Source organism: Pseudophryne corroboree, chromosome 4 (assembly GCF_028390025.1).
Source record: "Pseudophryne corroboree isolate aPseCor3 chromosome 4, aPseCor3.hap2, whole genome shotgun sequence".
NCBI lineage: Eukaryota > Metazoa > Chordata > Amphibia > Anura > Myobatrachidae > Pseudophryne > Pseudophryne corroboree.
Genome location: NC_086447.1, coordinates 902,360,999 through 902,382,307, shown reverse-complemented (window position 1 = coordinate 902,382,307; position 21,309 = coordinate 902,360,999). Strand labels below are relative to the sequence as shown.

The following is a 21,309-nucleotide window of genomic DNA, read 5'->3' as shown; positions in this document are numbered from 1 at the left end:
GCAGCAGACACAGTACGGTAGTCCACGGCTGTAGCTACCTCTGTGTCGGCAGTCGCTCGTCCATCCATAATTGTATACCACCTAACCGTGGTTTTTTTTTTTTCTTTCTTCTTTATACATACTACTATAGTAGCTTACTGTAGCAGTCTGCGGTGCTGCTGAGCTGACAGTGTCCAGCAGGTCCGTCATCAGTCATTACATAATAATTATATATACCTGTCCGGCTGCAGTACTAGTGATATTATATATATATATATTGATTTCATCTCATTATAATCCAGTCTATATTAGCAGCAGACACAGTACGGTAGTCCACGGCTGTAGCTACCTCTGTGTCGGCAGTCGCTCGTCCATCCATAATTGTATACCACCTACCCGTGGTTTTTTTTTTCCTTTCTTCTTTATACATACTACTATAGTAGCTTACTGTAGCAGTCTGCGGTGCTGCTGAGCTGACAGTGTCCAGCAGGTCTGTCATCAGTCATTACATAATAAATATATCTACCTGTCCGGCTGCAGTACTAGTGATATTATATATATATATATATTGATTTCATCTCATTATCATCCAGTCTATATTAGCAGCAGACACAGTACGGTAGTCCACGGCTGTAGCTACCTCTGTGTCGGCAGTCACTCGTCCATCCATAATTGTATACCACCTAACCGTGGTTTTTTTTTTTCTTTCTTCTTTATACATACTACTATAGTAGCTTACTGTAGCAGTCTGCGGTGCTGCTGAGCTGACAGTGTCCAGCAGGTCCGTCATCAGTCATTACATAATAAATATATCTACCTGTCCGGCTGCAGTACTAGTGTGATATAATATATATTGATTTCATCTCATTATTATCCAGTCTATATTAGCAGCAGACACAGTACGGTAGTCCACGGCTGTAGCTACCTCTGTGTCGGCAGTCGCTCGTCCATCCATAATTGTATACCACCTAACCGTGGTTTTTTTTTTTTTCTTTCTTCTTTATACATACTACTATAGTAGCTTACTGTAGCAGTCTGCGGTGCTGCTGAGCTGACAGTGTCCAGCAGGTCCGTCATCAGTCATTACATAATAAATATATATACCTGTCCGGCTGCAGTACTAGTGATATTATATATATATATATATATATATATATTGATTTCATCTCATTATCATCCAGTCTATATTAGCAGCAGACACAGTACGGTAGTCCACGGCTGTAGCTACCTCTGTGTCTTTTAGTTGTGCCTATTAAAATATGGAGAACAAAAATGTTGAGGTTCCAAAATTAGGGAAAGATCAAGATCCACTTCCACCTCGTGCTGAAGCTGCTGCCACTAGTCATGGCCGAGACGATGAAATGCCAGCAACGTCGTCTGCCAAGGCCGATGCCCAATGTCATAGTACAGAGCATGTAAAATCCAAAACACAAAATATCAGTAAAAAAAGGACTCCAAAATCTAAAATAAAATTGTCGGAGGAGAAGCGTAAACTTGCCAATATGCCATTTACCAAACGGAATGGCAAGGAACGGCTGAGGCCCTGGCCTATGTTCATGGCTAGTGGTTCAGCTTCACATGAGGATGGAAGCACTCAGCCTCTCGCTAGAAAACTGAAAAGACTCAAGCTGGCAAAAGCACCGCAAAGAACTGTGCGTTCTTCAAAATCCCAAATCCACAAGAAGAGTCCAATTGTGTCGGTTGCGATGCCTGACCTTCCCAACACTGGACGTGAAGAGCATGCGCCTTCCACCATTTGCACGCCCCCTGCAAGTGCTGGAAGGAGCACCCGCAGTCCAGTTCCTGATAGTCAGATTGAAGATGTCAGTGTTGAAGTACACCAGGATGAGGAGGATATGGGTGTTGCTGGCGCTGGGGAGGAAATTGACAGGGAGGATTCTGATGGTGAGGTGGTTTGTTTAAGTCAGGCACCCGGGGAGACACCTGTTGTCCGTGGGAGGAATAGGGCCGTTGACATGCCTGGTGAAAATACCAAAAAAATCAGCTCTTCGGTGTGGAAGTATTTCACCAGAAATGCGGACAACATTTGTCAAGCCGTGTGTTGCCTTTGTCAAGCTGTAATAAGTAGGGGTAAGGACGTTAACCACCTCGGAACATCCTCCCTTATACGTCACCTGCAGCACATTCATAATAAGTCAGTGACAAGTTCAAAAACTTTGGGCGACAGCGGAAGCAGTCCACTGACCAGTAAATCCCTTCCTCTTGTAACCAAGCTCACGCAAACCACCCCACCAACTCCCTCAGTGTCAATTTCCTCCTTCCCCAGGAATGCCAATAGTCCTGCAGGCCATGTCACTGGCAATTCTGACGAGTCCTCTCCTGCCTGGGATTCCTCCGATGCATCCTTGCGTGTAACGCCTACTGCTGCTGGCGCTGCTGTTGTTGCTGCTGGGAGTCGATGGTCATCCCAGAGGGGAATTCGTAAGCCCACTTTTACTACTTCCACCAAGCAATTGACTGTCCAACAGTCCTTTGCGAGGAAGATGAAATATCACAGCAGTCATCCTGTTGCAAAGCGGATAACTGAGGCCTTGACAACTATGTTGGTGTTAGACGTGCGTCCGGTATCCGCCGTTAGTTCACAGGGAACTAGACAATTTCTTGAGGTAGTGTGCCCCCGTTACCTAATACCATCTAGGTTCCACTTCTCTAGGCAGGCGATACCGAGAATGTACACGGACGTCAGAAAAAGACTCACCAGTGTCCTAAAAAATGCAGTTGTACCCAATGTCCACTTAACCACGGACATGTGGACAAGTGGAGCAGGGCAGGGTCAGGACTATATGACTGTGACAGCCCACTGGGTAGATGTATGGACTCCCGCCGCAAGAACAGCAGCGGCGGCACCAGTAGCAGCATCTCGCAAACGCCAACTCTTTCCTAGGCAGGCTACGCTTTGTATCACCGGTTTCCAGAATACGCACACAGCTGAAAACCTCTTACGGCAACTGAGGAAGATCATCGCGGAATGGCTTACCCCAATTGGACTCTCCTGTGGATTTGTGGCATCGGACAACGCCAGCAATATTGTGTGTGCATTAAATATGGGCAAATTCCAGCACGTCCCATGTTTTGCACATACCTTGAATTTGGTGGTGCAGAATTTTTTAAAAAACGACAGGGGCGTGCAAGAGATGCTGTCGGTGGCCAGAAGAATTGTGGGATACTTTCGGCGTACAGGCACCACGTACAGAAGACTGGAGCACCACCAAAAACGCCTGAACCTGCCCTGCCATCATCTGAAGCAAGAAGTGGTAACGAGGTGGAATTCAACCCTCTATATGCTTCAGAGGTTGGAGGAGCAGCAAAAGGCCATTCAAGCCTATACAATTGAGCACGATATAGGAGGTGGAATGTACCTGTCTCAAGCGCAGTGGAGAATGATTTCAACGTTGTGCAAGGTTCTGCAACCTTTTGAACTTGCCACACGTGAAGTCAGTTCAGACACTGCCAGCCTTAGTCAGGTCATTCCCCTCATCAGGCTTTTACAGAAGAAGCTGGAGGCATTGAAGGAGGAGCTAAAAGGGAGCGATTCCGCTAGGCATGTGGGACTTGTGGATGGAGCCCTTAATTCGCTTAACAAGGATTCACGGGTGGTCAATCTGTTGAAATCAGAGCACTACATTTTGGCCACCGTGCTCGATCCTAGATTTAAAACCTACCTTGGATCTCTCTTTCCGGCAGACACAAGTCTGCTGGGGTTCAAAGACCTGCTGGTGAGAAAATTGTCAAGTCAAGCGGAACGCGACCTGTCAACATCTCCTCCTTCACATTCTCCCGCAACTGGGGGTGCGAGGAAAAGGCTCAGAATTCCGAGCCCACCCGCTGGCGGTGATGCAGGGCAGTCTGGAGCGACTGCTGATGCTGACATCTGGTCCGGACTGAAGGACCTGACAACGATTACGGACATGTCGTCTACTGTCACTGCATATGATTCTCTCACCATTGAAAGAATGGTGGAGGATTATATGAGTGACCGCATCCAAGTAGGCACGTCAGACAGTCCGTACTTATACTGGCAGGAAAAAGAGGCAATTTGGAGGCCCTTGCACAAACTGGCTTTATTCTACCTAAGTTGCCCTCCCACAAGTGTGTACTCCGAAAGAGTGTTTAGTGCCGCCGCTCACCTTGTCAGCAATCTGCGTACGAGGTTACTTCCAGAAAATGTGGAGAAGATGATGTTCATTAAAATGAATTATAATCAATTCCTCCGTGGAGACATTGACCAGCAGCAATTGCCTCCACAAAGTACACAGGGAGCTGAGATGGTGGATTCCAGTGGGGACGAATTGATAATCTGTGAGGAGCGGGATGTACACGGTGATATATCGGAGGATGATGATGAGGTGGACATCTTGCCTCTGTAGAGCCAGTTTGTGCAAGGAGAGATTAATTGCTTCTTTTTCGGTGGGGGTCCAAACCAACCCGTCATTTCAGTCACAGTCGTGTGGCAGACCCTGTCACTGAAATGATGGGTTGGTTAAAGTGTGCATGTCCTGTTTATACAACATAAGGGTGGGTGGGAGGGCCCAAGGACAATTCCATCTTGCACCTCTTTTTTCTTTCATTTTTCTTTGCGTCATGTGCTGTTTGGGGAGTGTTTTTTGGAAGGGCCATCCTGCGTGACACTGCAGTGCCACTCCTAGATGGGCCAGGTGTTTGTGTCGGCCACTAGGGTCGCTTAGCTTACTCACACAGCTACCTCATTGCGCCTCTTTTTTTCTTCTTTGCGTCATGTGCTGTTTGGGGAGTGTTTTTTGGAAGGGCCATCCTGCGTGACACTGCAGTGCCACTCCTAGATGGGCCAGGTGTTTGTGTCGGCCACTAGGGTCGCTTATCTTACTCACACAGCTACCTCATTGCGCCTCTTTTTTTCTTCTTTGCGTCATGTGCTGTTTGGGGAGTGTTTTTTGGAAGGGCCATCCTGCGTGACACTGCAGTGCCACTCCTAGATGGGCCAGGTGTTTGTGTCGGCCACTAGGGTCGCTTATCTTACTCACACAGCTACCTCATTGCGCCTCTTTTTTTCTTCTTTGCGTCATGTGCTGTTTGGGGAGTGTTTTTTGGAAGGGCCATCCTGCGTGACACTGCAGTGCCACTCCTAGATGGGCCAGGTGTTTGTGTCGGCCACTAGGGTCGCTTAGCTTACTCACACAGCTACCTCATTGCGCCTCTTTTTTTCTTTGCGTCATGTGCTGTTTGGGGAGTGTTTTTTGGAAGGGCCATCCTGCGTGACACTGCAGTGCCACTCCTAGATGGGCCAGGTGTTTGTGTCGGCCACTAGGGTCGCTTAGCTTAGTCATTCAGCGACCTCGGTGCAAATTTTAGGACTAAAAATAATATTGTGAGGTGTGAGGTATTCAGAATAGACTGAAAATGAGTGGAAATTATGGTTTTTGAGGTTAATAATACTTTGGGATCAAAATGACCCCCACATTCTATGATTTAAGCTGTTTTTTAGGGTTTTTTGAAAAAAACACCCGAATCCAAAACACACCCGAATCCGACAAAAAAAATTCGGTGAGGTTTTGCCAAAACGCGGTCGAACCCAAAACACGGCCGCGGAACCGAACCCAAAACCAAAACCCGAAAAATTTCAAGTGCACATCCCTACAGAAGTTCCTTGAAGCCAATAAGGTTATTAATAGGACCCAACATGGATTTGTGAAGGATCGATCATGTCAAACTATCTTAATAGGCTTTTATGAAACAGTTAGTGCAAACCTTGATCAGGGTAAGGAGGTGGATGTAATCTTTCTAGACTTTGCTAAAGCTTTTGATACAGTACCTCACATGAGACTTATCTATAAATTAAGAGACCTAGGGCCAGGGAGCACAATATGCACTTGGGATGGAAATTGGTTGGATAATAGGGAGCAGTGAGTGGTGGTAAATGGAACTTTTTCTAAATGGACTGAAGTACTAAGTAGTGTGCCACGAGGGTCTGTACTTGGACCACTACTGTTCAATGTTTTCATAAATGATCTAGAAACAGGTCTAGAGAGCATGGTGTCAATTTTTGCAGATGATACCAAACTGGTGTAAGGGTATAAATTCTGAGGGGGATGCTGAGTCTCTTCAGAACAACTTATTTAAACTGGAAGCATGGGCAGAAAAATGGGGAATGAGATTCAATATAGACAAATGTAAGGTAAAGCACTTTGGTAGCAAGAACAATACTACCTACATACTAAATGGGGATAAACCAGGGGATTCTGTACTGGAAAAAGATTTAGGTGTTCACATAGATAACAAACTTAGCAGTAGTACCCAAAGTAGGAATGCAAGGGATGAGAGTGTTATACCCCCATTATATAAATCACTAGTAAGGCCACATCTTTAATACTGTGCACAATTATGGGCACCATACTACAAAAAGGATATCCTGGAACTAGAAAAGGTTCAGAGATGGGCGACCAAATTGATTAAGGGGATGGAGAAGTTCGAATACGAGTAAAGGTTTGCTAGGCTAGGCATGTTTACACTGGGAAAAAAGGAGATTAAGAGGGGACATGATTAACATGTACAAATATATAAGGGGACAATACACAGAGCTAGCTGGGAATTAGTTTTGGTAAGATCAACACAAAGGACACGTGGACACCCGCTTAGGTTAACGGAGAGGTGATTTCGCACACAGACGAAAAGGTTTCTTCACAGTAAGGACAATACATATTTGTAATTCCCTGCCTGAGAGAGTAGTATTGGCAGACTCAGTCATTCTTTTTAAGAATGGGCTGGATACATTCCTACTGGATAAGGATATACAGGATTATGGTGGGTATATCATGCACAATAAAATGGGGAAAAAAAGGAATAGACATAACGGTTAAACCATCACAACATTTAAAATCAGTATTAGAAATATTACAGTGTAGGAGATCACTAACAGGTTGAACTCGATGGACAAATTGTCTTTTTTCAACCTCAGAAACTATGTTACTATGAAACTATGTTTACCATCATCAGTGATGTCAAATTTTTCTCCAGCGTTAATGTACCTGCAAGTGAGAAGTTGTCTGATACGTGCCAATGCATCTTTTCTGTGGTCTGCAAGAGACTGGACTCGGACAATCCATGTCTCTTCCATCCTCCATTACATCTCTCTAAGATGTCATTGCAAAATGTATCCTAGTCACCTTAGGGAAGGATGTATAAAAATATTTGCACAATTCAGTTTGTCCTTGTTGGGGGCAGTGGCGGATTTAGCGGGGGGCGATTAGGGCGAACGCCCCCCCCCCCTACACATACCGGCACCGGGATAGAGGCCGGGTCCCACCGCGGTGTTGGGAACGGGGTGGAGAGCGGTGCAGCGCGGCCGGGGAAGGAGAGAGAGAGAGCGTCCTGACGCGCGTACAAGGAGGAGGGGGCGTGGTCAGAACAGAGGCCGGCGGGGACAGGCTACAGTGATTGTATACACTGCTGCCTCTGCCGTCCGTTCTGACCACGCCCTCTCCTCCCTGTACGCGCGTCAGGACGCTCTCTCTCTCCCCTTCCCCCGCCGCACTGCACCGCTCTCCACCCCGTTCCCAACACCGCGGCGGGACCCGGCCTCCATCCCCACTCCTCATGCTGCTACGGACAAAATATGAGTAGGTGTCAGTGTATGCCATGTCTCCTCCCCTCCAAGCTAAAGTGTGTGTGTGTGTGTGTGTGTGTGTGTGTGTGTGTGTGTGTGTGTCATCCCCCCCCCTTCTCCTCCTAGCTTGCTAGCTAAAGTGTGTGTGTGTGTGTGTGTGTGTGTGTGTGTGTGTGTGTGTGTGTGTGTGTGTGTGTGTGTCATATCTTCCACCACCCCTTCTCCTCCTAGCTTGCTAACTAAAGCGTCTGTGTTCCATGTCTCCCCCCTCCCCTCCTAGCTAAAGTGTCTGTGTGCCATTTCTCCCCCCTCTTCTCCTAACTAAAGTGTATGATATGTCCCCCCTCCTAGCTAAAGTGTGTGTGTGCCACGTCTCCCGCCTGTGTTTTTTTTCCTCGCTGCCCCAGTGTAAGTTAATATGGGGGTAGGATTCCCCTTGCCCCCAGTGCCTGCATTATTTTGGCTCATTCAGTGTACTGTAATGTGAATTTCAGCTCATTCAGTGTGCTATAATGTGAATTTCGGCTCATTCAGTGTGCTATAATGTGAATTTCGGCTCATTCAGTGTGCTATAATGTGAATTTTGGCTCATTCAGTGTGCTATAATGTGAATTTCGGCTCATTCAGTGTGCTATTATGTGAATTTCGGCTCATTCAGTGTGCTATAATGTGAATTTCGGCTCATTCAGTGTGCTATTATGTGAATTTCGGCTCATAAACTTCACACGTCAGATGCATCCGCACGCCACTCAAGCACACTTATCTTAGTAAATAAAGACACAACAACCGTAATTGGCGTGAAAGGGGTCAGCTTTTTATTTTGACTGAGAGGAAGGCCTATTAATACTAAAACTAAAAATGTAGACTTCCCTCTCTAACTAAGGTGGCGGGGAGAAGAACGGTTAAACATGATAAACAACTTAATAAGGGTGATCCACATTATATGACAAAATAGAGCAATAAACATATGTGTGTGAGGGGGCCTTCTGCCCCAGATGTTCCGGGATCGGCCTCCTGCCTCCATCCCGAGCAATAAAAACATATGTGTGAGGGGGCCTTCTGCCCCAGATGTTCCGGGATCGGCCTCCTGCCTCCATCCCAGACATCGGAAATCCAAAATCCAAGGCCAGGGGTCGACCTTCTGCCACTACCCCTGCCCACCAACAGTTGTAGGGACGGAGATACGCTCCGCCCCTATGGGGTAAAAAATTGGGCCTCCGGCCCCGATATCCACACATGTTTATGGTCTATCATATGGGCCCACCAGGTACGGTGGTGCCCATCAATTAATACTAAGACTATAAAATACCTAAAAGTTCACCCGAACTTACTAACAATAAACTCCTTCAGTTACGCTAAAATAACCGTTCAGAAACCGGCCACCAAAAGCCGACACAAGTAACTCCATTGGAGCAACCAAGAAACCAACTCCCCAGGGCGGGAGGGTGGGTCACGGAAAACCAGGAAGAGACAGGGTGTCTTAGGTCTGAAGACTATATGTAAGTCAGACCAACCCCTATACCGAATCCAGCCAATCACAATCCAGGCAGGTTTTCTTCAGTTCCTCCCATAAAAATGTAACCCCTTCCGTGCCAGAGTGATGCATTAAGAAGCGTGCCGCATGCACATCCGGCGAGTTTATGCTGTCTCGGCCACATTCATGACCTACGCAGTCTTAAACTTCACACGTCAGATGCATCCGCACGCCACTCAAGCACACTTATCTTAGTAAATAAAGACACAACAACCGTAATTGGCGTGAAAGGGGTCAGCTTTTTATTTTGACTGAGAGGAAGGCCTATTAATACTAAAACTAAAAATGTAGACTTCCCTCTCTAACTAAGGTGGCGGGGAGAAGAACGGTTAAACATGATAAACAACTTAATAAGGGTGATCCACATTACATGACAAAATAGAGCAATAAACATATGTGTGTGAGGGGGCCTTCTGCCCCAGATGTTCCGGGATCGGCCTCCTGCCTCCATCCCGAGCAATAAAAACATATGTGTGAGGGGGCCTTCTGCCCCAGATGTTCCGGGATCGGCCTCCTGCCTCCATCCCAGACATCGGAAATCCAAAATCCAAGGCCAGGGGTCGACCTTCTGCCACTACCCCTGCCCACCAACAGTTGTAGGGACGGAGGTACGCTCCGCCCCTATGGGGTAAAAAATTGGGCCTCCGGCCCCGATATCCACACATGTTTATGGTCTATCATATGGGCCCACCAGATACGGTGGTGCCCATCAATTAATACTAAGACTATAAAATACCTAAAAGTTCACCCGAACTTACTAACAATAAACTCCTTCAGTTACGCTAAAATAACCGTTCAGAAACCGGCCAACTGCCAGGTTACCAACCTGCCACCGCCACCTGAACTAAACTCAAACTTGAAGAAAAACAGAACATGAAGCTAAAAAGACCTCAAAACCCGGCGTACCAGATCATTGCCATCCACGGCCGACAAGCCATACAAAGTGCGGATCTAGCCGCCTGCCTGCAAAAGAAGGGTGTGACTAGTAATAAACGAAACATAGGTAACCTAACCTGCGTACCTATCAGAGGGGGGGGGGGGGGGGGTTGGGGGTCGCCCAATTTGACTTGAGGCAAAAACAAAACTTCGTCAGCCGGCAAAAGCCGCAATTAAAACCAACGATAAAACAAAAATTCCTCAAGGCCCCCGCAGTCGCAAAGCGCAACTGCGACGAGCAGCTAATCCTCAAATGGGCGCACTGGGAGGACAAGGCCTGATATAGCGCCTGACTGCACCAGACCTCCCCCTACCAGTGCCCGGACGTTGACTTCGGACCCACCCGCCACAGCAGCAGCTGAAACAGTGCCGATGCGGAAAGAGTGAGCCCCATGGTCGTCCGGAGGTAGACCCAGGTATAAAATACAACGCTCCAAAACCGACCGAAATTGAAATGCGGTCAACAGGGAACCGTCAAAAGGACGAGCCACCTGGAAGGCATGGGAGGCCGTACGGGCGAATAAGACCGGGCCGCGATAACTGGACAAATGCCCCGCACACGAGCCCGACCCATTCGAACTCACAGCCCCCCGCCGACTACGTCAGTCTTGGAGCACTGAATCCCACACCATAAACCGTCGGGGCGCATGACGACGCGGGCCGCCAGCATGGGCGAGGCAGAAGTCAGAGAAACGGACACCAGCTCACCCACCCTGAGCGCACCGTGAAAGGTCACCGGAAAGGCCGTCATGAAGAGGCGAACCTTGTACCCCCAAGGAGCAAAGACGCCGTAGGGATCCCAAAATTCGCCTCAGCAAAGACCCAGTGAGCGGTCGGCGAGTGTCCGGCCGGGGCGAGATCGCCCAAGCCCATTCCCTCAACACCCTCCGAAGGAAAAAGGACTTAGTAAAGTCCTCCTCCCCCCAAAAGCTGCAGAAAGAAAGGTATGCTCGCAAGAACCTTAACCCAACATACGCCTGTGAAATCCCGTTGGTGTACAAAAAACTCCAGATGTGAGTTGACAGGAAGTCGTGAGAGGTCGTACCACAATGGCCTCTCACCAGAAGGTAGCGACTCGATCGCTCCCAGACGGCCCGATAAGCCGCGAAGGTTGCAGGGGCCAACAACCTGTGGGCTAAATCCTCCAATCCGGTCAGATAACCTGCCACACATAAGGCAGACATGAGTCCCCATGGATTAGAGCTGCAGGAGCCAAGCGCCTAAAATGCTGGCCGTCGCCTGAGAAAGGGCATCAGCAATTCCATTATGCATTCCCGGCCAGGCTTGGCTCGCAACATCATATTGGTCACCAATCACAGCAAGACTATCTGTGCAAGGAGCCGCAGGACAGGCAAGGGCGTGACTTCTGTCGGGTTATAGCAAAAACCACGCCCAAGCCGTCGCACCACAAGATAACCTGTTAGTTACGCAGGGCATGCAACCAGAATGGGAAAAATACTAGCATGTTTGTCGTGAGGTGCTCGCTAAACCAGGCATGCGGCCAAGGAGACGCATACCAGCAGCCAGCAAATTAAGCCCCTAAAACCAAAGGCATCGGAGACGTACGTGAAAAGAATCCAGGGACGCGCTGGACACGACCGCCTCTTGGCAAATACGGACGCCTGTGAAACGAACTAGAAATTCGTCCAAAATAGGTAACTCCCGGCGGATGTCGAGTGATAATTTAAGAAAATGAGGCGGGCGTCTAAATCCCAACTGTCCCCTGTCCCAAATGTCTACAGAAAAACATAATCATGAGGATAACCTTTCCAGCAAAATTAAACAGGCCCAATAATGATGGAGCCTGGGGCAGAGTAAGGTTGCCCGCAGAGGGACAATGGAAGGATACCACCGGGGAGACGCAACACCTTGTTCACGGGGAGCCTACAGAGACCACTAACCGTATCAATCTGAATCCCGAGGTAAACCATGGAGGCTAAATGAGCCTCTGCCTTCCCTGGAGCAAACGTAACACCGAAGTGTGCGAAAGGGGGGGTGCAAATGCCGGCGCGGCGATCGGAGGCCGTTGGGCCGATAAAAAAGAAAATCGTCCCAGTAGTGAGAAATTTACCGCTCGCCCATCGCCAGCTCCAGACACCAGTGGAGGAAAGAACTGATTCTGTGGAAGTATGCGCCAGAAAGAGAACCATCCCCAGGGAGTCATAGAGCGATGTAGTAGCCATCGACCAGTTCGAAGCCCCTAAATCGAAGGGCGAAAGGGTGTAGCGGGAGGAGTCGAAACCCTGACTCAATGTCCAATTGACACATCACTGCCCCTGGACCAAACGACCGAATGGTGTCTATGGCCGAGTAAAAAGATAGGTAAATGACCCTACACGGATAATAAGGGATAGCATCAGGAACCGATGACCCGAGAGGACAGGAAAGATGTTGGATGAGCCAAAATTTTCGTGCGGTCTTCTTGGGCACAATGCCTACGGGGAACAAGACCTGGTACGGGGGAGGTTCCTGGAAAGGGCCTATCATCCTGGCCAACGACACTTCAGCCTCAACCTTCCGCCGGAGCACGTCCGGAAACTCCCGAGTGTAAGAAACTCCCGAGCGGGTACTGTCGCAGCCAAGGCATGAGCGCCCGAAATCTGAGTGGGGTGGGGGCCGTGGCCAGCGCCTGGGGACAGGTCTGCGTGCCGGAATTACCCCCGTGCCCTGTACTGGGGCAGTCCTTGATCCCGTGGCCTCCGCCACAGCTGAATGCAGTAGTGGCAAAAAACGACCCCGCCGCCCCAAGTCGCATTGGGCAGTATTGAAAGCGAAGCATATGCCATGCCCCGCGCGCAGAAAGCCGGCAGAACGAGAGGCAGGTCGTTGAGGCCATCGTCTCGCTATACCGCCTACCTAAGCGCCGGCGGAACCCTGCGTCAGCTCCGCGCAGAATTCCACCTACTTACCGAAGGTAAAGATCCGCCGCCCATGCTGTTTGCGCTGGAAGTCCTAATTGGAAACGTCGCCAAGCCGACCCTGTGTACTGATGGTACAGAACGTGTATAAGGAACTGATAGCGCACGAAGGTATGTGTTAGTCCGGCACGTAGCTAAGTAACATGACGCGTCGCTAAACATGCATATAACCCAATTTGGGTAGGAGCGCGAAGCGCCCTTGCTACCCGGCCGTTTACGTAGCTGAAAGCAAGGCTTCATGAGCATCGCTAGTAAGAGCAAAATATTGACGTATTGGCCCTTACGGATCCGGTACCGGACCCGGGGCCCGAGCCCATGCTGTACTGCCGAGTTAGCGCTGTGAAAGTTGCCCGGCTCCACCTTGCGAGCTGAAGAGGTTGAACACCGGCGCTCGCGCCATTTGCTACACCTGACCGTGCAAACCGAGGACGTGTAGGCAAGGAAGGAGTCCGTGACCCGACGCTTGCGCCTAATGTGCATGCTGGCAAAACCTACGCACATTGTTACCTTCGCTAGAGGAGCAGGACTGAGTACTTGATCCCAAGCCGCTACGGGGGTAACCGCGCTCCCCTCGGACCCGGCAGGGTCCAATGGAGACTCGCCTGCACGAGGGGGAACTCCATCCGATCCAGCAGGCTCCAGACGACTTGTAGATGCACCGACCGACCCATTCCCGATCTGACGACTACTGCTGGGGAGACAAAAGACATTGTGCCCCTACTCCCCCACTGGTCCCACAGCCGCCGGGAGCGGTGCTGGCGGGGCGACCATCGCACCAGAGGACAGGAGCGGGGTAAGAGTACGCGCAATGCCATACACCAAAGAAGCAGTGGGCCGCCCCCCGTCCTCCGGTTACGGGGGATAACAATGGAGCCACCGCCGACACGATAGCGGCACAAATGGCGGACAATACGGTGGCGTCCACCAAGGGTGCGGGCGCCGCGGCAGGCGCTCTAAGATCAAACCCGACACGCGAGTCGAGCGCCCCACGAGAGGTTTGCAAACCTCACGTCGGGAGCAAGGACCCGTATGAGCCCGCCCTTGCAGGTATCACGGCACCTACGTCCTGCTGCGATAAAACCCCGGCCGAACCGCCTGTGCCGAGACCTCCTCCTATCCCGAGCATTGGCCTCAGGATGGGAAACCGGAGAGTCATAACTGCTAGAGAGAGTAAGCTTCTTTTTAGGGTTAATTTTGTAGGGAGCCAATTAATCTCCCATTATATTACCGGATTGTGGGAGGAAACTGGAGTACCCAGAGGAAACCCACGCAAGTATAGGGAGAATATACAAACTCCACACATTTAGAGCCATGGTGGTAACGAACCCATGACCTCACAGCTTTGAGACAGTAATACTAACCATTACACCATCCGTTGTGCAGGACTGTCGGACTGAGGGCCATCCACTGCAGTGTCGTAAGGAGATGTCCAAAATGCAGGGAGGGGCCAGATCGCTCACAACTCACCTGCGCACGCCGCCCCCGGAAGGGGCGAGTGACCGGCAGCTGAGACCGGCAGAAGAGACACACGAGCCAAACCGGAAAGGGGGTTGGCGCCGCGGGTCCCAAACCATGGCAGGAGATGCCAGGTGGCCCGTACCATGCGGGCGGACGCGGCACGCCCCCACCTGACGGGCCCTGCAATGTTGACCATCGGCAACAGCCCATACGCAGCCGCAGAGCGAGCGTGTCGCCTCGCCCTGTCGCGGGAGGGCACTGACCGGGAGGGGAACGTAGTTAGCAGCACCAGAGGGAGTAGGCCTCATCTGGGCCCCCCTGGTGATTGAATGAGTGCCGGCACGCACGTGCTGGCCAGACCCCTCACGTCCGGCGGCCCAGGGGATTAGTGTGCTGAGCCATGCAAGAAAATGAGGGCGCCGAGCCACATGAAGGGAGCGCTGTCTCCCCCCCCGCCGCGCGCGACTCACGCGGCCGCTAGCTCCACGTGTGGCGGGTTCAGGGATGGGATTATTGAGCCACATGACAATAAATAGAGGCTGCCCCCCTGGCAGGAGGGAGCCGCATGGAGGGAGAGCTGTCCCCTCCCGTCCCCCACCCGCGCGGCCGCCAGCTCCACGGACGTCGGGTTCAGGGACGGGAGTATTGACCCACGCTAAAAATTCAATAAGTTTGCCCCCCCCCCCTGACAGGAGGGAGCCGCCGAGCCAAATGGAGAGAGCACCCCCCCGCGCGACTTGCACGGCCGCCAGCTCCACGTGACGCGGGTTCAGGGACGGGAGAACACCGTCCCTGTAAGTCCGCCTCAGATGCTCCCAGACCCCCCGCCGCTCCGTCCGCCGCCGCGGCCAGCGACGAGGACAGAGACGGAGAGCGCGGATGCAGGTGAGCACGGGCGGGCGTCCGAGCCCGGCCGCGTGCGCACAGAGTCAGCTGCAGCGGGTCTACCCCGGGCCTCACGGACCACAGCAGAGTCCATGAGCCGGGCGGAGGAAGGCCGTGCTGCTCAAAGGTCAAGCAGTGCACCTTTTCGGCCCTTGTAAAAAGGAGAGTGGGGAGGGGAAAAGCCCCCTGTAGCACAAGGCAGGAAAGGTAGAAGATATAGGAGAAAGCAGGGAGAGAATAGAAGGAGGTGTAGGGAAAGATCAGAGAGAGGATAGTTAGGAAATAAAAGCATAATAAAATAATGAAGGAATAATAAAGCAGCTGTACTTGACTAGAGAGAGGATAGTTAGGAAATAAAAGGATAATAAAGTAATGAAGGAATAATAAAGCAGCTGTACTTATCAGTCTCACGGAAAACCAGGAAGAGACAGGGTGTCTTAGGTCTGAAGACTATATGTAAGTCAGACCAACCCCTATACCGAATCCAGCCAATCACAATCCAGGCAGGTTTTCTTCAGTTCCTCCCATAAAAATGTAACCCCTTCCGTGCCAGAGTGATGCATTAAGAAGCGTGCCGCATGCACATCCGGCGAGTTTATGCTGTCTCGGCCACATTCATGACCTACGCAGTCTTTCAGTGTGCTACAATGTGAATGTCGGCTCATTCGGTGTGCTATAATGTGAATTTCGGCTCATTCAGTGTGCTGTAATCTGAATTTCGGCTCATACAGTGTGCTATAATGTGAATTTCGGCTCATTCAGTGTGCTATAATGTGTATTTCGGCTCATTCAGTGTGCTACAATGTGAATTTCTGCTCATTCAGTGTGTTACAATGTGAATTTCAGCTCATACAGGGGTATATTTACTAAAATTCGTATTTTCCCGAATGAGGTTAAAGTTCAATCACGAATGACATCGAAAGTGTAAAGTTGCAACTTTTTGAATTTATTACGACTAATTTACTAAGCTGTCGTATTCTGCATTTTCGTATTTACCGATGTCGATGTCATTCGTATTTTTTTGCAGTGTTTTACGTGAGTGAATTGTAAAACACTGCCGACTTTAACACAATGAATCTCGGCCGGATCTGTGAGATCCGTGCTGGGCTTCATTGTGCACCTTTCGAAAAAACTAAAACATTGTTAAAATCTGGGGGGGGAAATGCGTGGGGTCCCCCCTCCTAAGCAAAACCAGCCTCGGGCTCTTTGAGCCGGTCCTGGTTGAAAAAATATGGGGAAAAAAGTGACAGAGGTTCCCCCATATTTAAACAACCAGCACCGGGCTCTGCGCCTGGTCCTGGTTCCAAAAATACGGGGGACAAAAAGCGTAGGGGTCCCCCATATTTCTGAAACCAGCACCGGGCTCCACTAGCCAGATACATAATGCCACAGCCGGGGGACACTTTTATATTGGTCCCTGCGGCCCTGGCATTACATACCCAACTAGTCACCGCTGGCCGGGGTACCCTGGAGGAGTGGGGACCCCTTCAATCAAGGGGTCCCCCCCCTCCAGCCACCCTAGGGCCAGGGGTGAAGCCCAGGCTGTCCCCCCCATCCAAGGGCTGCGGATGGGGGGCTGATAGCCTTTTTGTCAAAATTTTAATATTGTTTTTAGTAGCAGTACTACAAGTCCCAGCAAGCCTCCCCCGCAAGCTGGTACTTGGAGAACCACAAGTACCAGCATGCGGTGGAAAACCGGGCCCACTGGTACCTGTAGTACTACTACTAAAAAAATACCCCAATAAAAACAGAAGACACACACCTTGAAAGTAAAAGTTTAATACATACATCCACACCTCCAAACATACATACTTACCTATGTTCACACGAGGGTCGGTCCTCTTCTCCATGTAGAATCCATGGGGTACCTGTTGAAAAAATTATACTCACATAATCCAGTTTAGTTCGGTCCTCTTCTGTTCTATTTGTAATCCACGTACTTTGCAATATAAAAAAACGGATACACGACCACGCACTGAAAGGGGCCCCATGTTTTCACATGGGACCCCTTTCCCCGACTGCCAGGAACCCCCCCTGACTTCTGTCTAAGAGGGTCCCTTCAGCCAATCAGGGAGCGCCACGTCGTGGCACCCTCCTGATTGGCTGTGTGCTCCTGTAGTGTATGTCAGGCAGCACACGGCAGTGATACAATGTAGCGCCTATGCGCTCCATTGTAACCAATGGTGGGAACTTTGTGGTCAGAGGCTGACCGAAAGTAACCTCACAGCTGACCACAAAATGACCGATTTCTACCAAATTCCAGGCGTATTTGACCGATGGTGTATTCATTCGTATTTTTTTCCTAGGACTTCCAAAAAAATACGAATGCCCTCATCACTGCCGTGATTTGAGTTTAGTAAATTCCCGAGATGACACTTTGAAGAAAAAACACCATCTCGGTCAAAATCGGGACCTTAGTAAATAAACCCCACAGTGTGCTATAATGTGAATTTCAGCTCATACAGTGTGCTATAATGTGAATTTCGGCTCATACAGTGTGCTATAATGTGAATTTCGGCTCATTCAGTGTGCTATAATGTGAATTTCGGCTCATTCAGTGTGCTACAATGTGAATTTCAGCTCATTCAGTGTGCTATAATGTGAATTTCGGCTCATTCTGTGTGCTATAGAAACATAGAATTTGTAGGCAGATAAGAACCACTTGGCCCATCTAGTCTGCCCCCCTTTTTTTTTTTACATTATTTTTATCTCTAACCTTATTTAATCCTTATTTCTTTGTAAGGAGATCCTTATGTCTATCCCATGCATGTTTAAATTGCCCTACTGTCTTAGCCTCTACCACCCCTGATGGAAGGAATGGCGATTCGCCAGTCTGTATCACCAGTGCGCAGGGTTCTCTCCACTAACTGGCAACATTTTATTAGTAATGGCAACAATTAGAGATGAGCGGGTTCGGTTCCTCGGAATCCGAACCCGCCCGAACTTCAGGTTTTTTTACACGGGGCCGAGCGACTCGGATCTTCCCGCCTTGCTCGGTTAACCCGAGCGCGCCCGAACGTCATCATCCCACTGTCGGATTCTCGCGAGGCTCGTATTCTATCGCGAGACTCGGATTCTATATAAGGAGCCGCGCGTCGCCGCCATTTTCACACGTGCATTGAGATTGATAGGGAGAGGACGTGGCTGGCGTCCTCTCCGTTTAGACTAGAGTACTAGAGAGAGACACAAATTTTGGGGAGCATATTATTAGGAGGAGTACTACTTGCTGCTGATAGTGTGACCAGTGACCACCAGTTTAATTAATCCGTTCTCTGCCTGAAAAAAAACGATACACAGTGTGACACAGTCACATACCATATCTGTGCTCAGCCCAGTGTACTGCATCATATGTAATACTGTATATCATTATCTGACTGTGCTGAGTGCTCACTGCTCACACAGCTTAATTGTGGGGGAGACTGGGGACCAGTTATAGCAGGAGTACATATTTTAAGTACAGTGCACACTTTTGCTGCCAGAGTGCCACTGCCAGTGTGACTGACCAGTGACCACTGACCACCAGTATTGTGATTGTCTGCTGACCACCAGTATATTGTGATTGTCTGCCTGAAAAAGTTAAACACTCGTCGTGTGGTGTTTTTATAAACGCATTCTGCAGACAGTGTCCAGCAGGTCCGTCATTACATAATATATACCTGTCCGGCTGCAGTACTAGTGTGATATATATATATTTTAATTTTATCTCATTATCATCCAGTCTATATTAGCAGCAGACACAGTACGGTAGTCCACGGCTGTAGCTACCTCTGTGTCGGCAGTCGCTCGTCCATCCATAATTGTATACCACCTACCCGTGGTTTTTTTTTTTTCTATCTTCTTGATACTAGTAGCTTACTTTAGGAGTCTGCAGTGCTGAGTCTGACAGACAGTGTCCAGCAGGTCCGTCATTACATAATATATACCTGTCCGGCTGCAGTACTAGTGTGATATATATATATTTTAATTTTATCTCATTATCATCCAGTCTATATTAGCAGCAGACACAGTACGGTAGTCCACGGCTGTAGCTACCTCTGTGTCGGCAGTCGCTCGTCCATCCATAATTGTATACCACCTACCCGTGGTTTTTTTTTTTTCTATCTTCTTGATACTAGTAGCTTACTTTAGGAGTCTGCAGTGCTGACAGACAGTGTCCAGCAGGTTCGTCATTACATAATATATACCTGTCCGGCTGCAGTACTAGTGTGATATATATATATTTTAATTTTATCTCATTATCATCCAGTCTATATTAGCAGCAGACACAGTACGGTAGTCCACGGCTGTAGCTACCTCTGTGTCGGCAGTCGCTCGTCCATCCATAATTGTATACCACCTACCCGTGGTTTTTTTTTCTTCTATCTTCTTGATACTAGTAGCTTACTTTAGGAGTCTGCAGTGCTGACAGACAGTGTCCAGCAGGTCCGTCATTACATAATATATACCTGTCCGGCTGCAGTACTAGTGTGATATATATATATTTTAATTTTATCTCATTATCATCCAGTCTATATTAGCAGCAGACACAGTACGGTAGTCCACGGCTGTAGCTACCTCTGTGTCGGCAGTCGCTCGTCCATCCATAATTGTATACCACCTACCCGTGGTTTTTTTTTTTTCTATCTTCTTGATACTAGTAGCTTACTTTAGGAGTCTGCAGTGCTGACAGACAGTGTCCAGCAGGTCCGTCATTACATAATATATACCTGTCCGGCTGCAGTACTAGTGTGATATATATATATTTTAATTTTATCTCATTATCATCCAGTCTATATTAGCAGCAGACACAGTACGGTAGTCCACGGCTGTAGCTACCTCTGTGTCGGCAGTCGCTCGTCCATCCATAATTGTATACCACCTACCCGTGGTTTTTTTTTCTATCTTCTTGATACTAGTAGCTTACTTTAGGAGTCTGCAGTGCTGAGTCTGACAGACAGTGTCCAGCAGGTCCGTCATTACATAATATATACCTGTCCGGCTGCAGTACTAGTGTGATATATATATATATTTTAATTTTATCTCATTATCATCCAGTCTATATTAGCAGCAGACACAGTACGGTAGTCCACGGCTGTAGCTACCTCTGTGTCGGCAGTCGCTCGTCATCCATAAGTATACTAGTATCCATCCATCTCCATTGTTTACCTGAGGTGCCTTTTAGTTGTGCCTATTAAAATATGGAGAACAAAAATGTTGAGGTTCCAAAAATAGGGAAAGATCAAGATCGACTTCCACCTCGTGCTGAAGCTGCTGCCACTAGTCATGGCCGAGACGATGAAATGCCAGCAACGTCGTCTGCCAAGGCCGATGCCCAATGTCATAGTACAGAGCATGTAAAATCCAAAACACCAAATATCAGTAAAAAAAGGACTCAAAAATCAAAAATAAAATTGTCGGAGGAGAAGCGTAAACTTGCCAATATGCCATTTACCACACGGAGTGGCAAGGAACGGCTGAGGCCCTGGCCTATGTTCATGGCTAGTGGTTCAGCTTCACATGAGGATGGAAGCACTCAGCCTCTCGCTAGAAAAATTAAAAGACTCAAGCTGGCAAAAGCACACCAAAGAACTGTGCGTTCTTCGAAATCCCAAATCCACAAGGAGAGTCCAATTGTGTCGGTTGCGATGCCTGACCTTCCCAACACTGGACGTGAAGAGCATGCGCCTTCCACCATTTGCACGCCCCCTGCAAGTGCTGGAAGGAGCACCCGCAGTCCAGTTCCTGATAGTCAGATTGAAGATGTCAGTGTTGAAGTACACCAGGATGAGGAGGATATGGGTGTTGCTGGCGCTGGGGAGGAAACTGACAAGGAGGATTCTGATGGTGAGGTGGTTTGTTTAAGTCAGGCACCCGGGGAGACACCTGTTGTCCGTGGGAGGAATATGGCCATTGACATGCCTGGTGAAAATACCAAAAAAATCAGCTCTTCGGTGTGGAAGTATTTCAACAGAAATGCGGACAACATTTGTCAAGCCATGTGTTGCCTTTGTCAAGCTGTA

The 21,309-nt window shown here is 49.1% G+C and overlaps 1 protein-coding gene across 1 annotated transcript in view; it reads left to right on the top strand.

Annotated features, from left to right (window-relative positions):
• Positions 1–21,309, top strand: part of ALK (ALK receptor tyrosine kinase) — a 1,590,950-nt gene that overhangs the window by 1,193,713 nt on the left and 375,928 nt on the right. The gene's annotated exons all lie outside the window — the stretch shown is intronic.